At 34.1% G+C, this 15,823-nt stretch overlaps 1 long non-coding RNA gene across 2 annotated transcripts in view; it reads right to left on the bottom strand.

Moving 5' to 3' along the window:
• Window positions 1-15,823, bottom strand: part of LOC120317386 — a 104,337-nt gene that overhangs the window by 57,152 nt on the left and 31,362 nt on the right. The window contains exons 2-3 of one of the 2 annotated variants that reach the window (XR_005559220.1): window positions 10,139-10,263; window positions 617-793 (exon numbers count right to left, since the gene is read on the bottom strand). This is a non-coding gene — a long non-coding RNA (uncharacterized LOC120317386). Of the gene's footprint in view, window positions 1-616; window positions 794-10,138; window positions 10,264-15,823 lie in introns of those variants that run through there. The other variant, XR_005559221.1, reaches the window with a different exon arrangement.

The raw sequence follows: 15,823 nt of genomic DNA, 5'->3' as shown, positions 1-15,823 counted from the left end.
GCATTATATTGATCATTTATTATAATTGTCAATTATTCTGTCAAAATGAATAAGATTTTGCATATATGCAGCTCATTGACAAAAAACAGATAGCGATACCAATGAATAGAATCCAATAAATGGAACATATACTAACAGTATGACATCTAGGCAATTCCCTCTACAAAATTTGAACAACATTATATTTTTGACCAAATTAATGCCTTTTCTAGCCTAACATTTAATATAAGTCAATAATGTGTTTAGTTTTTACTAACCATTTTACTGTAATTCTTATAGCAAATTATAAATGTATAAGTATCTTTCTCACCATTTTTATAAACAATATCTACCATATTGGGTAGCTATAGAATGAAAGCTACATAGTGCCCGTTATTTTACTGATAGGGCCAATTCACCTTTGTGGTAATGATAGTTATAAATGATGATGATGTTATCCAATCAGTCTAGCCTGATTTTTGGCAATTCTATGACTGAGGCTTCTCCACATCTTCCAATCTTGCACTATTTCTTTGAGTTTCTCTATGCTCTGTCTGGTGTCAGCTTTGATGGTTTCAAGTCACCGTGTTCTTTGATGGCTTGGTTTACTTTTACCGCTAATTCTTCCCTGCATAATTGCTTTCTCCAGTAAATTCTCCTGCATGACATGGCCAAAGTAAGTGAGACACAGTTTCATGATTTTTCCTTCTAGTGCATATCTGGTGTTATGTGTTCCAATACTTGCTTGTTTGCTATCCAAGGAATATGCAGGAGTCTTTTCCAGCACCCCATGCCAAACGGGTCAATTTTCTTCCTGTAGGTAAAGAAAGTACAATAGAGCGACCTAATCTACATTTGGTTGTCAAGCTGATATGCTTGGCTTTCCACATTCAGTTCATGTTCATCATTGCTATGTGACCCAATTCAATCCAACATTTTATTTCTATGCTGCATTCATCACTTTGAGCTATCTACAATCCTATGAAACTGAATTTTTCCAGACAGTCTATGTCTTCACCATCAATTTCTGTTTTGATGTTTCCCTTCCTTGCAGTGGTCATAAGTTTGGTCTTTTTGATGTTCAGAAGGAAGCCAAAATTCTCACTTTTTTCTTTGATTTTCTTGATCAGATGTTCCAGGCCTTTTTTGCTTATAAAATCACTCACTATCTCTTTTATTTGCTGCATTCATTTGAGGCAGATCTATATAACTACCAATAGAGTAACCAAAATGTATGGTAAAAACATATACAAAATGTCATCTGTGATGGTACAATCAAAGCTCTGCATATTTTTGCTTTTTTAATGTATCTGACACATATTAAAAATGAATGGAACACTCTGGTAGTTTTCAGCCTACCTTTTTTGGCCATACTTTGTGGATAGTTTGCCTACCATTGAGTAGAGAATAAAATGTTCAGACAACAATTAGCCATTCCTTTTTAGCTTGTTTATTTTTTATTTATAAGATTTATATAACCACCTATATCATGAGCAGTGATTCTGGGCAATGTACAATATTCTGGTAGAATATTATATGAGCAGATAATTGAAGTAACAATTAATTGTTAATAGGTACAGATCATGGCTACTGACAAAGCCAACCCTAAAATGACTATCATTATATGATTTGGCACCATTTGGATCAGCATCAACAGTCTTCTCCATTGCAGTGGAGTCCACACTCAACCTTACCTTCATGTAAATAATGGAACAATGTTACTTTGTCAAAGCAAGAAGTGATATCAACAGTCATTACAAATATCTGGTTATTCTGGCAAGGTTAACTTGTAAATAAGTCAGACTGCTAGCCAGGGTTCAGGCAGGCCAAAAAGAATCTAATTAAACATAACCACATTTATGAATTATATGGAGGCAGTTTACAAAGATGCAAAAGAGAAAGAAATATCACAGAATTATTCCAGAGAGGAGTTTTAAAAATGGAGATAACAGATAAGAGCAGGAACAGCATACTAAAGATTTGAAAGAGGCCATATGGATAGTCAGAGAAAGCATGAAACCAAAAATTAAGAAGACTAATAGAGTGGAAAAACTGAATAACTTTGGATGGAGTGATAGATAAAAGCCAGAACATCAAAACCAGAAGGACAGAGCAGTGGAAATACCTTAAATTCAACAGAACTGGGAATCTTCAATTAGAATCAAGAATGTCCAGCTACAGTAATCTGTTTGCCTAGATAAGTACTGTAAAATGAGATTGCTGTTCAGATAGGATTCTAGCTCCATAATATATTCAGAGCCAATGATACAAGAGCAGGAAACTTAAATATTTCATGGATCATGATAGTTTGAACCTATCATTCTTGAGGACTGGGTCTAAGGTATCATAAGTTAGACTCTCATCTGAAACACAGAGGCGTACTTGAAAGTGAGCACTCTGCTTTAAAGGAAATATCTAGGTTTCTTTTGATTCTTTTTCTGTGAACAAATTGGTCACTCCCTCAAAAAAACATCTGTGACAGGCTCAATAATGTGGTTTCCAAGTTATATTTTCAGATGACAGTGTAAATATACACATTTGCTATTCCAGGATGAGTGAAAGGGAATTGTGGATCAAAGTTCACAGATAATCAGAATTCGCTTTTTGAACATGATGGGAAAAACACATTAATGCACAACATAGATATATAAAAATTCCCTGATGCATGGGAACAAAGAATTGCCTCTAAATTCAGTTTGAATGTGTATTGTTGAAAAATATGACATACAAAACAGAAAGGCTTTCATTTTCTAGGTGACTAAATTCACTGCTTTAGAATAAGAACAACAGACTCAGAAGCAATGCAAAGTTTGTTATTTGCAGAAATTAGGGGAAATAATGGATCTTCTTCCAGAGCAAAATGATGCTAAGTCCAAAAGTGAATAAAAAGCACAGGAGGAAATCAGAACAAGACTGTTTGCTCCCTAACACAACCCCAGGTCAGTCTAGACTATGAAAAGTATTATTGCACTGCTTTGATTTAAATTTCTGCCTCTATCTATTAGAAAGAAAGTGTTTAAGAGTAATGGCATGCAAAAAGTCCCAAGTTCAATCCTCTTGTGTTAATCATATCCAGTAAGGTGGACCAAAGGATGTAAGAACTGTTCATATACCCTCCTCTTTGATGTGACAGATAAGATAAGCTGGAAAAGATGAAGACCACACTAGACAAAATATCTAGAGGATATTTGTCATGGAAAAATGAAGGATGATTCATAAGGCAGAAGGTAGAATCAGCATTCTTTGCATGCAATCTAAGGTGGTAGCACTTAACCAAACTTGATGCTAAGAATGCTGAGCAGAATCCAGCCTGTTTAATACTTATATTAAAAAATACCAAGAAATCTCTGCTGTTTTGGATTGATAGTTGAAAAAAAACATCACAGCAGAAGGTAACCAAAAAAGTAGTTTTATGTTTTTATCAGAAAATTAGACTTAGCATTTTTTAACTCTTGCCTGCATAATTTATTAGACTTATTTAATATATTTTAAATACTGCCTTTATTACATTTTAATTAACTTTAGATGATAAACATAATATTCCTTCCTCCTCCTATTTTCTCCACAACAGCAACCCTGTGAGGGGGTTTGAGCTGAGAGAGATTGACTGACCCAAAGTTAATCAGCCAGTTTTTCATGCCTAAAGTGGGACTAGAAGTTTCTAGCCTGTTGCCTTATGTACTAGACCGAAATTCATATTATTGAAACTATGGTTTTTGTAATCTTTGGGTGTTTTTTTAGCTTTTAGCTTACAGTTTTTAGAAACATAAAAGTTAAAGATGTGGTTGCATTCTGAGACGCATATTATATCTCAAGGTTTTGGTAAAAAATGTCAACACTCACAGAATCATAAGGTTTGAAGGAAACTTGGAGGTCTTTTAGTCCAATTTCCCTGGCCAATGCAGGAATTTTTGTACCATCTCAGACAAATGGTTATCCAATCTTTTCTTGAAAATTTCCAGTGATGGAGCATCTACAATTTCAAGAAACAGGGCATTCAAGTTTCAGATAGGAAATTTCTTCCTTATTTCAGGTTTGGATCTAAGTTTCCACCAACTGGTTCTTGTCTTGTCTTTAGATGCTCTGATGAATAAATCCATACTATGATATCCCTTTGTGTACGGAAAACTGTTCTTGTGTGTCCCCTTAAGCCTTCTCCTTTTTAATTTAAACATACCAAGTTACTTTAAGTTGTCTTCATGGCTTTTAGCCTCCAAGCTCTGTATCACCCTTTTCACTCTTTGGTCTTTTTTGTCCACCCAATACAGAACTATAGAAAGATTAACATTTTAAAAACTATGCTGTGAAAGGTAAGGTGACCAATCGTCCTCCTTTAGAGAGGACAGTCCTTCTTTTGTAAGTTCTGTCCTCTCTCAAAAATTGTCCTCCTACATGTCCTCCTTTTCGATATTTGAAGACTAATTGTAAATCTCCGTATTCAATCAATGCCGAGCCAATCCGTTGCGTGTGATGTGACGTATTTGTATTTGACATGACGATTCATCAAGGTTCAGTATAGTGCGGCAAGACACGATTATGAGACGCATGCGATCCGCACAGGAGAATTGTTTTGAGAGAGTGCACCACATGCGAGAGTGCACCGCACGCAAGTGGCTTTGTTTACTTCTTACTGAAACACGACACGGCACACATACACGCATTAGACTCACTTTTTTTTTCAATTTATTTGTGTCCTCCTTCTTATTGTAAAAACGTTGGTCACCTTATGAAAGGGGATGTAGTCTTCCAACTTACAGATACCAGACATGTATATGTTAGTTTTCTGTACCCTCACTAGCTCTTTGCTGCATATTTTCCTAAGACAGAGAGAGACAAATTCTTCACCTTAGTTTATAACATATCCTCCTTTGGTGTTAGAGACATAGAGGATATATGGAAATTACTTAGAGTGAATCACTTAGTTCAGCTTTTCTAAATCTTCTGCCCTTCATATTATTATTTGGAGAACTAAATCAGTTGTATAATTTATATGGAATATTATTGTTTGACCAGTTTATGGATATTAGTATAGAAACTGAACAATGAATACTGAATACTGAAATCTATAACCTATAGTTTATCTCTCTCTTTTTTGGAATTAGTACAGGCCAAGTCCTAAAAAGCAAATGGTTCCATGAATGTGTGTGTATGTGTATGTGAATTATGACAGAGTTAGTTCAGGTGAGGATATGTGTCTGATGAAAGCTTCTGGATTTCTACTTTGCCCATTTAAAAAGTGATTTCTTTACTTCAAACTAGTATGAAGTCACAATATCTAAACATAAAATTAATAATTCATAACCCTGAAAGAAAAATAATTCATAGTACTATTGGAATGGAAGTACTATTGGAATGGTAGAGAATATCAATTTGTCTTGCATTAAACTTCTTTTAAACAATCTATAGATTTACAGATAAGAGCTTTCTTTCTTTATGATGTTAAGCTTACATTTAGGCTAATACAGTATTTGAAAATATACTTTTGGAGTGGGTTGTCAGAATGAGATGGAACAATGGAGTTGCTTAGCTGGTTTCTAGATTCTATAATGGTTGGATGGGAGTGAATAATTTGAAATTGAATCTCAAAAAGACAGAATTCCTTACCCTAGCTGAATGCATGGGAAGTTTCCAATTTAGTAGAGAACAGGGTGGATATACTGATTATGTCCCAATCTCTTCTCCACATCCACACATTCATCTGCAGGTATGATGAAATCCATATTTGGATTTGTATGAGTCTTTCTTACATACCATTAGATGATATGAGATTCATCATAACTGGAAGGGTAAATACTCTTGGTTGCTTAGAGTTGTTTTAGAGTATGTTCCTAGACAGAGAAGCCTGGTCTCTGTAATTCATATAGTGGTAACTTCCTTGAGATTACTCTACTACAGGACTGACCTGAAAAACAACTCAGAACAGCAGGATGAAAATATTTCATTAATTTAAAAGTTTTAAACTAGTTGCCAATGTTCTTCTAGTTGAAATCAAATCAAATCTTTATTACAGTCATAGACATACTTAACTTCTGGTTCATAATTACTAGTTATGTTAATTCTAAAGGAGTATATTAAGGTGTATTTTTCCTAAACTACACTTCCCCAGTATTACACTTTTTGCAATCTCTGTTCTATCTCCTATCATTAGAAAAGTGTTTTATGGCAATATGAGAAAGAATTTTCTTGAAATAGCATTTTTAATAAGGAAAACTTCATTCAAAAGGAAAAGAGATGCTGATACCAATATCTTTTTGCTAGCAAATAAAGATCTGCCTATTTGCTTTAGAATTGGGGCTTAGTTTATTTTACTTACTATTTTACTTTGGGTTTTTTTCCCCATTGCTTGATAAAATGAATGTTACATATGTTTTAAAGACATATACTGTATGTCTCCTTAAAGATCTCATTTCAATGTTATTCTGGATCATGTCAATGACACTAGAAGAGAGAATTGACATAAACACAACTTTGTATTAATCTTATGAGAGAGGGTTCCTATAGCTAATAATGCTTCTTTGACAGAGACAGCAGAACAAGATAGATTTTGGACACACTATTGTGCTTTCTTGGAGATTCTCAGTCATCCAGCTCATAGTTATCCAAAAGATGCTTTTTCATGAAGCAACTGGACTTTCTTGTTTTTCTTTGAAGACATTTCACTTCTCATCCAAGAAGCTTATTCAGCTATAACTGAAGAAGCTTCTTGGATGAGAAGCAAAAAGCTTTAAAGAAAAACAAGAAAGTCCAGTTGCCTTGTGAAAAAGCATATTTGGGATACTATTGTGTTATTATTTTCTTAATGTTGCTGACTGTCTCTTATCTGAGAGAATGTCTCAAAATTATGAACTTTATCACCATGTATCTCATTTCATCATCTTGCCACCAGTGTTTTATTTTCCTTGGTCTATATCATTAGCAGCCTGACAATCCAAATTAAATTATCTGAGTTCAACAGAAGAATGCAAATCATACAGAAACTATATGTTATTTTAGAATGCTACTCAAAAGAATAGAGCATGTTTCTCAACCTTGGCAAGTTTAAGATGTGCAAATTTCAACTCCCAGAATTTCCCCAGCAGGCTTTCAGTGTATCTCAACCCCAGCAAGTTTAAAATGTGTGGACTTCAACTCCCAGAATTCCCAAAGCTGGGTAGGGAATTCTGGGAGTTGAAGTCCACACATCTTAAAGTTGCTGAGGTTGAAAAATAATGGCATAAAGCATTTAGTTTTGAAAGAATGGAAATTCCTTTAAATTCTTTAAACAACAATGTTTGTGAAAGCTTCAAAATCAAATTACATCTTCTAAAAGAATAATTTAAGATGACTATTAAACCACTAAGAATAAAAAAAAAACCTGCAATGCATTGCTGAAATTGCTGTGGTAGCTTACCAGTTTTTCCTTCACAGTCATCTATAGTCATGTAGAGCTTTCATTAGTGGCCAGATCAAATTAGTTCTTCCCCAAGAAAAACTAAATTCAAAGATGGACTTCTATTAAAACTTTTATTTCTTTGTTTTTAACAGTTACTGTAGTTCTTTTCCTCTGAAGCTTTTCAACATTTAATTTTGCTCTTTTTGTATATAGTTCCACATAATGGCATGTTTCCTGGATATTTGGGCAGGTATTTGGGCTAAATATTTATAATCAAAATAATTTCATTTTATGTTCATATTTTTTCCTTATTGTTTTTATCACAGAAACTAAAAGTTTATATTTTTCACTAGACTCATAGGCTGTGGGAATCTTTTACATTTTTCTTTAATTTCTTATAAAAGTGGTGACAGATGAGAAAAAGAAAATTCTGGCCCAGTTGACAATAAAACTATAAATTCACTGATTTTAGGTTCTAATTCACTGTATATTATTACAAATAATAATATCATTTGGCTAATTTTGTCATATAAGAAGAGTATTAATGGTAAGGCTATAGTATAGACTTAAAGCAATCTATTATGAGATGACATGGATGACAGTTATTGTATAAAATATATAATTTTCCAATCCCTACTATAGTTGTAGAGTGAACAGATTTTGAAAGTTATTTTCTTACACTCCTTTAAAGATCTCTGATAAATAGAGTAATTATTATAGCTTGTGAGATGCAAAAGCTGGACTAAACATGTACTTTAACTCAGCCTCACAGGCTAAATTAATACTATGCTGAGGAATGGTAACAGAAGGTCAAAAATAATACATCAATGCATTACAATGAGTGAAAGCAATGCAACATCTGACCTGCTAGTAACTGACTCATAAGCAAGCCACTATGGAATCTAGATAGTATTCCAGTATATAGAAAATAATGGTACAGTAGTTGATGGCTCCCTTAGTTCAAAACACTCTATTGCATCAGTTTAAAAGGCATGAAGATTAGCTTTTGATACATTTATCAGAGGAGTCATTTAAGTAATAATTATATAAATTGTAGTATTTATTACATAATAGAATATATAAAGCATAATAGGAAAGGAAACTTTCCTAATCTGGTTCTTTCTGGATGACCAAAGGAAGACTGAAATATTAGTTTAAAGCATTACAAAAAAATTAAAGTGAACTTTACTTACAGTACCATTATAGTGTACAGAAGTCTCTTTCTAGAAATCTCATTTTACAGAATGGTTTATTAATATTCTAGTAATAATCATTTTTTAAATAAAGAGTGGAGACAATTCCCTATTATGAAAAATATTGTATTGATTGAATTCCTCATAGCTATTTAAGTTTAAAATTATAGCTGAGAGGTAAATTGCAGATACTAAAGATCATTTTGTATTAAGATGAAAATGTTCACCAGGTTTGTAATACTAATTAAACTACTTATATGACCCTTGAATTCTAATACAAAAGAAGGTTTTTTTGTTTGTTTGAAATGGAACTTTTCCTTTAAAGTAATCTTTTTAATTATACTTAAACATAGGTGAAAAACCTATAACATCTAGTACTATTATAACAATAATTTTCTACTTTAAATAAAAAATGCAGATTTTTGTTTTGTTTTGTTTCAGTTCTCAGGGATGCTTAGTTATGTAATTCCTGTGAATTTTAATAGGCTCAGATATCTCTGAAGTGCAATTCTTTGGGAATTAATATTAGAGGAATTTTATTTTCCCCCTATTTCTTCTAGAGAATTATTCTTAATATTCAGATTGCCAAATTGTCCTAAAGGAGGGAATAGTTACAGTAAAAACATTTTGAGTTTTAGAACCATTTCATATATGAAAAGTGATAGCATAATGACAAATCTCATGTTAAATATTTAAAAAATAGCATTGGCGAATAACTGAAATAGAAAATTGTTTCTTCCTAAACAAGTGAGGAGGATTATAGCATATATCATTCTGGTCTACTTAATTAGTAAATAAAATGGTAAGACATGACATAGCTTAGAAGAAGGGTTGGAGTAGACACCAGTGGCCTGCTAGAAGGTAGCCGATGGATGAGCACACAAAACACAGAAAAACTATGGTAGATGCCATAGTCTGGAATGGAGAAACTATTTCTGCATGTTGGTGGAGACAGGACTGGGTGAAATTGGAGGCTTTGGAAAGATCATCACAGTCCTGGAGAGCGTCTGAGAAATTGCAGCGCCAGAGACAGAGTTTGTGATTATGTATGCTCAATAAAATCAAGAGGTGCCATGCCACTGGACAGTTCACTTAATGAAGCTTTTTTTTTTATTCAAAGGGGCTCATGGGCCATCTGAGGTATTTCTGGGTAATCTGGAGTGCTCTTTGGAATAATAAGGCAATCTGGGTTTTCAGCAGGATTGCTCCTGAGTGACCTGTCACTGTCTGCCAACCCTTTGCAAATCCTTTGGTTAGAAAATGAAAGAGATGCCTGGAGAAACAGTGACAGAAGAAAAAAGAACTGACTGTGATAGGACATGGATAAAATCTAAGAAGCAAGCCTAGTTTGTGGAGATAAAGATGATCAAATAAAATTACTTCTAGGTCATTATTGTATTTGTGGAATACCAATCAGCTGCAATATTTAAAGTGCCTGGATCCTTTTGGAGAATGACAGGCTGGAATTTCCAGTCAGAGTAAGCTATGATTCCTGGCCAAGCATTTCATGTATAAAACATTCATCAAAATCACTCCAACATGAAGGTCAAATGGACAACTTCTTTTGTTCTGTGGTATTTCTAAAAGTTCTTACCTTTGCTGACCCAAAACAAGTAGCACACATGCTGAGGGTCACACATGGTACAGCTATGCTACTCTGTTCAAGCTGACTTGATTGCTTTTATGTTTCTCAGTGCAATTCAAGGTGTTCTTTGCCACCTAAATAAAAGCACATACTAATTAGAACATGGGTATCTTAAAGACTGTCTTTTCCCAATACTTTATGTCTATCTAACTGGACAACTATGGAACCCTGCTATGTGCCCTTTCTACTAGGAGGTATCTTGGAATGGGCCTGATGGTGGTTTTGTTTATCATAACTCCTCTCTTTTGGAATAGCTTTGCTGCCAGGGATAAGGATGGCACCTAATTTGCACCTTTAGCACTGTCAGGGTCTTGTACTGACATATAAAGTTCTACAGTATAAGCCATAGGACCTGAATCCCTCCCAGAATGCCTTCTCCCTTCCTTTTCAAACCAGTCATTAAAATCCGATGAGAAATATTTCTTGATGAATATTTGAGTTTTCCTGAAATCTACTGCACTGCAATTCAAGAGAATATGTGCTTCATTCACACAAGTATCCAAATATGATCTTCTCTTCTGGTTTAGTTACAACTGGCACTAGGCCACATAAACTTTTTACACTAGATGAAAACTTATTTGCTCAGTAGATTTAATTAAATTCTCTTGCTGCATCTCCTGCTGTCCCAGATTTAATAAATTGTAATTTGTAATTTGTAATTGCATAGTTTAATATGTTACATGACTTTAAGACGCTATAATTTTCAGAAATTGCAATGGTTTGCTTTTAATATGATGCATTGATCTACCTAACTTTTTATCAATTTAACTATCTCTACTTATATACTGTATTTGCCTATTTTATTTCTTTGTATAATGTTTTGAAGAAATATCTGACCCAGAATTATTATGAAGACAGAGGAGAGCAACTTAGTTACTAAAGCAAATTAATGAGTTCAATTTTCTGAAAATCTGTTTTATAAACTGGAAGTTGGTTTTATATTATTGTCAATTTTGTTACTGTAGAATAATGTTAATGCTACAGAAGTAATTTTGTTGGACATCTATCTTTATTTAGAAATGCATTTTTAACTATTTAGTATATAAAGCTACTGGAAGAAAGAAAGACAAAGTCTAGAAAGACTGATGTTTTAAAACTATGTTAATCCTTATCACAGTATCCAGAATAAGCAGTGCCTATCTGAATACAAACAACACTTGCAGTACTGAACTGTATTTTTAATGGATACTGTATATGACAACAATTACATGAAGAGCTTGACTTGATACCATAAAAGTTCTGTTCAAATTTTGGTAAATTTACACTAAGTCTTGCCTCCTGTTGATAAGTAAGTATTATGCTGGCTTCCTCCACACATTCACACAGACAAGTGTACAGCTTCCTCCCACACATGTTAAGATGCTATACTGTATTAATATGAAATTCTTAATTTTTATCATCCATAACAAAGTCCCATTTTAAAACTGTTAAATGTCCTCAAATGGGGAAAAACACTTTTTTCCAGACCTTTTAAAGCAGGAGTGTCAAACTCAATTTTATTGACGGCCACATCAGCATTGTGATTGCCCTCAGTGGGCCAGGTGAGTTTGGCCAGGGTGGGTGCGGCCTACTGGATGGGTGTGGATGGAGTGGGTGTGGCCTGCTGGGTGGGTGTGGCCAGCTCTACACCGTTTGCGTCAATGGTGCCTGTGGGGGCATGGGCAGGAGTGGAATAGATCTGAGGGTCTCTGGCAGAAGAAGGTGGGACCAGGGCAAGAGCCTCACTGTTCCACTCAGGCTATGCAGGGGGAGGCTTATGGAGCTGAATGCGTTTCAGCATAGATGGCCACCATAGAATTGTACATTGGTTGCTGGCTGCCCTGAGCCAGGGCCAAGGCACAGGGGGCTGTTCCCTCACTGTTTCCAGGATGGCTTCGTGGGCCACATGAAACCACTTCGCGGGCCACATCTGGCCCCCGGGCCTTGTGTTTGACATGTCTGTTTTAAAGTGTAATACAAAGTGTATGGCTGAGATATATGGAGGTGGGGGTAGGCAATTCCATAGATGGAAGTCATTATTTTGAAAGGTTAAGCATGGTGACCATGCAGAGGGCATTTCCTTAGATGTGGGACTCTCAAGGCAAGTCTTCTCTACTAAATAAAACCCAGATAGTCAAATTAAACTCAGAAAACTCAGTCTCCAAGATATGAGCTAACTGAAGCACCTTGAATTCCATTCTCAAATGGAGAATCAGGCCTAGCTAGAGATGATATCCTTTTTCATGAAGATCACAACCAGCTCTTACTGTTGCTAATGCAATGTTGCCAATTTTCCAGCAGATGAGTGGAAGTAACTCCAGCCCAGCACCATGTATTGCCAAACAGCAGACTGGAAACACTGCCGCCACTCCACCACCAACTCAACATATAATCCAGTTTGCCTCATTTTAGAATTTATTTTGCTGGAGTGGAATTGAATTTGTAGTTGAAAGGTGGTAGAAGTGCTTGCACTAAAAAATTTGTTTCCAATATTTTAATAAGCTGTCTTCTATATCCCTGTTTCCAGATCTGAAATGGACTATGGAATATGTTCCTATAAGATGTCTTCTACTGGAACTTTACTGAAGTACAGAACACCAGGATGGCTGCATGCTGCTGGAGAAATATTTATAGCCACACCTATCTTTCAACCACTTTTAAGTTAAGTGCAACAATCTCTTATATAACTCATGGGAATTTTAACAAAATATCCTTAGCTTTCAACAACAATAACAAAAGCCCATTAAAAGCAACAGTCTAATGCAGCTAAATGAGAATGTGTGGAAAATTACAAAATAAATGTTTTGCATTATATTATTATTACAGACGTAGCTGATAATAAATCCCAGAAAGGAAGAAAGAAAAGAGAACAGAAAGTAGATCTTGTTTCTTTAAAAAATATACTGGGATAGTAGAATAAAACAACTGACAGAAGCAACATTTACACCAATCTCCTAACCACTGGAAAATATAGGTTTCAGTCTTCAACTAGGATAAGGCATAAAAAATAGTTTCCTTTAATTAGTAATGCTGACTAGATTGCTAAGTTATAATTTACTAGTTCATTAGCCACTAGTCTCCTAACTGGAAGTCCATCTGGTTGCTGATAATACAGTTACATCCTAGAACAATAGCTCTTTTGATAGTGCCAAGATTGTTCCAGACCTGATAACTGGGGAAACAAGGATAATAAACTTTTTAAAATGTTTTAATGCACCTTTTTGCAAGCAATATAAACTTGTAACAAACAAGCTAAGGTATTAAATAATAAGGTATTAAACAACAAAAATGTAGGTATCTGTGTACTGTTGCTTCACTTGCTGTACTCCATGCAAGTTTGCTGCATTATTTTACCACTTTTTAAATTCCTTTATCTTGGTGAATCTGACCAACAGGTTCAAAAGGCTAAATATATCACAGTAAACACAAATGCAAAATTTAAATAAAGGATTTTTCAATGTGTACATTTTGCATTGCACTTGTTGAGTACTGACTTAGAAGAAAGCTACTGAAAATAAATGAATTTAAATTAGTTTTGATTCAATAGTGTCATTTGTAAAAAGCATATATTGCCTGATTAAGCTGTTTTCATTTTTGCATCAATGAAAATATTTTGAATCCATTTGTATGGACAAAATGTTGGGTGTTCTAAAACCCATTATATTGTCCTTTCAAAAGCTATTATATTAGTTTCATTGCTTTTGTGCAAAGCAACAACTTGTTGAAATAGACTAGTAACAATTCTATTAGTTTTTTTGTTTGTTTTTGTCAAGACAGGAGCGATCAACATATGGTTCTCTAGAAACTGCTGAACTCTAATCCCTGGTAGGTGTCATCTAGAAGACTAACAACAAAGAAAACTTGGAATTGTAGTTGAGCATAGTTTAATTTGCCTATATAAGCCTTAGAGGAGGGCAGGCATCAATTTCTACTGGTTAAGCAATCATTTTTTAGAGATATACTGTATATGTATACATATATATATATATGTTTGTGATGTATACATATACATATGTATATGTATGTATGTAAATATATATCCTCTAAAGGCCACGGTAGATGAAACAATGAAGTAATGTAAAAGAGACTGTAATTATGTATGTGTGTGGGACTCTAAAAAGTATGTATTTGTATGTTTGGAGAAGGGTTCCTTAGGTTGCTATATGTTTATTTTACTATTTAATTTTGCTGGATAGCTTAAGCAATTTTTAAATTATTTCTCCATCCTAGAAGCAGTGGAAAACCATACAAGTAATTTTCAGTAGTTTATTACATTTTGTTAGTATGATCAGAGAGGGAGCAATTGTGATTTTTGTCCATCCTATAAGAATATATAACAGTCTATTTGCTTTAATAAATCATTTTAAATATGATTAATTCAGATGCAATTCACAATAGCTAAATTACTGCTTATTAATAAAAAGGATTAAAGTGTCTGTTCCATCTTGTATCCAGGATAAATAGCATAATTGGTGGGAAATGGGAGATACAGTATATTGCATTTAATCTTTTCAATATATTTACTTCACAAATACATGCATTTCTGGCAAGCTGTCTGTTTGTACACAGTGTAATTATCAGAAGAAATTATATACTAGGTATGCAAGGCAAATTCAAAAATATTTTTATTCAGTAAGAAAAGGACTGCTGTATTTTACTGATAACACTGCTATAGCTATTACCAGGGGTTTTTTTGTTTTGTTTTTTGTTTTGTTTTGTTTTGTTTTGTTTTTTGTCATAGAACGCCCAGCATGGAGTTCCGGCACCTTTTTTGGATGGAACCTTGTAGGGTAGGCAAGGCGGATTGTATAACATGTATGAGTTCCGGCACCTATTCTTTTTACAAAAAAAGCACTGGCTATTACTATGAAATAATAATAAAAATGTTAAAAAGCAGCCTGGTCAAATACTTTGTAACAACTCTATTTTATATACATTTGATTATTTGCTATTAAAACTAAACTTTTTGAAAATCAACTTTTTGTTGAAGTATCTTTGGGTCTCTATTGGTAATTAACACAATACACATCTCTATGTCTCTTACTTAAAAGGGATTAATTAGATGGGGGTTTGGTTAAGGGCACTTCCTGTCCATTGGGAAAGTGCCTTTTACAGGAAATACACTCTACTGTTTATGTAGATACTGTTATCATACATCTAACAAGAAACCTTTAGTGCATAAATTCTGAGTATGTAGGCTGCAGCAATTAAAGAAATAGTCCTGGCCAGGTAGAAAAGGCATAATGTAAATTAGTTCATAAAGTTATGAAAGCTTGGGGTTTACAAGATGTGTGTCAAATTTACAAAAAAAATCAAGTTAGAATTATATCAATGTACAAATAAATATGGTAAATTGCGTTCAAGTAATGGGTATTTTTAATCTCACATTTGGTTACCAGTGTGTGTGTATGGGGGAGGAGTTAACTTTCCACCAATGGATTTTTCTGACTTACGCTTCAATTAATCTCAAATTGTGAAAAACAGAAATGAAAAATCAATGATCAGCTATTGTAATTTATTCCATATGCTTTTGTTTCCCAAGCCACACTCAAGAAGACTTCTCCATATTTTAACAAAGTAGTCTTTTCTTCTGACCAGTTTCCATTCTTACTCACATCTGTCAAAAAATAAAAATGCAGTGTAGTCATACACCAA

This window comes from Crotalus tigris, unplaced genomic scaffold (genome assembly GCF_016545835.1).
Source record: "Crotalus tigris isolate CLP2741 ecotype Arizona unplaced genomic scaffold, ASM1654583v1 scf7180000019636.1259824, whole genome shotgun sequence".
Classification (NCBI taxonomy): Eukaryota; Metazoa; Chordata; class Lepidosauria; order Squamata; family Viperidae; genus Crotalus; species Crotalus tigris.
Note: the sequence above shows the minus strand (reverse complement) of the source record. Positions and strands in the feature narration are given on the sequence as shown.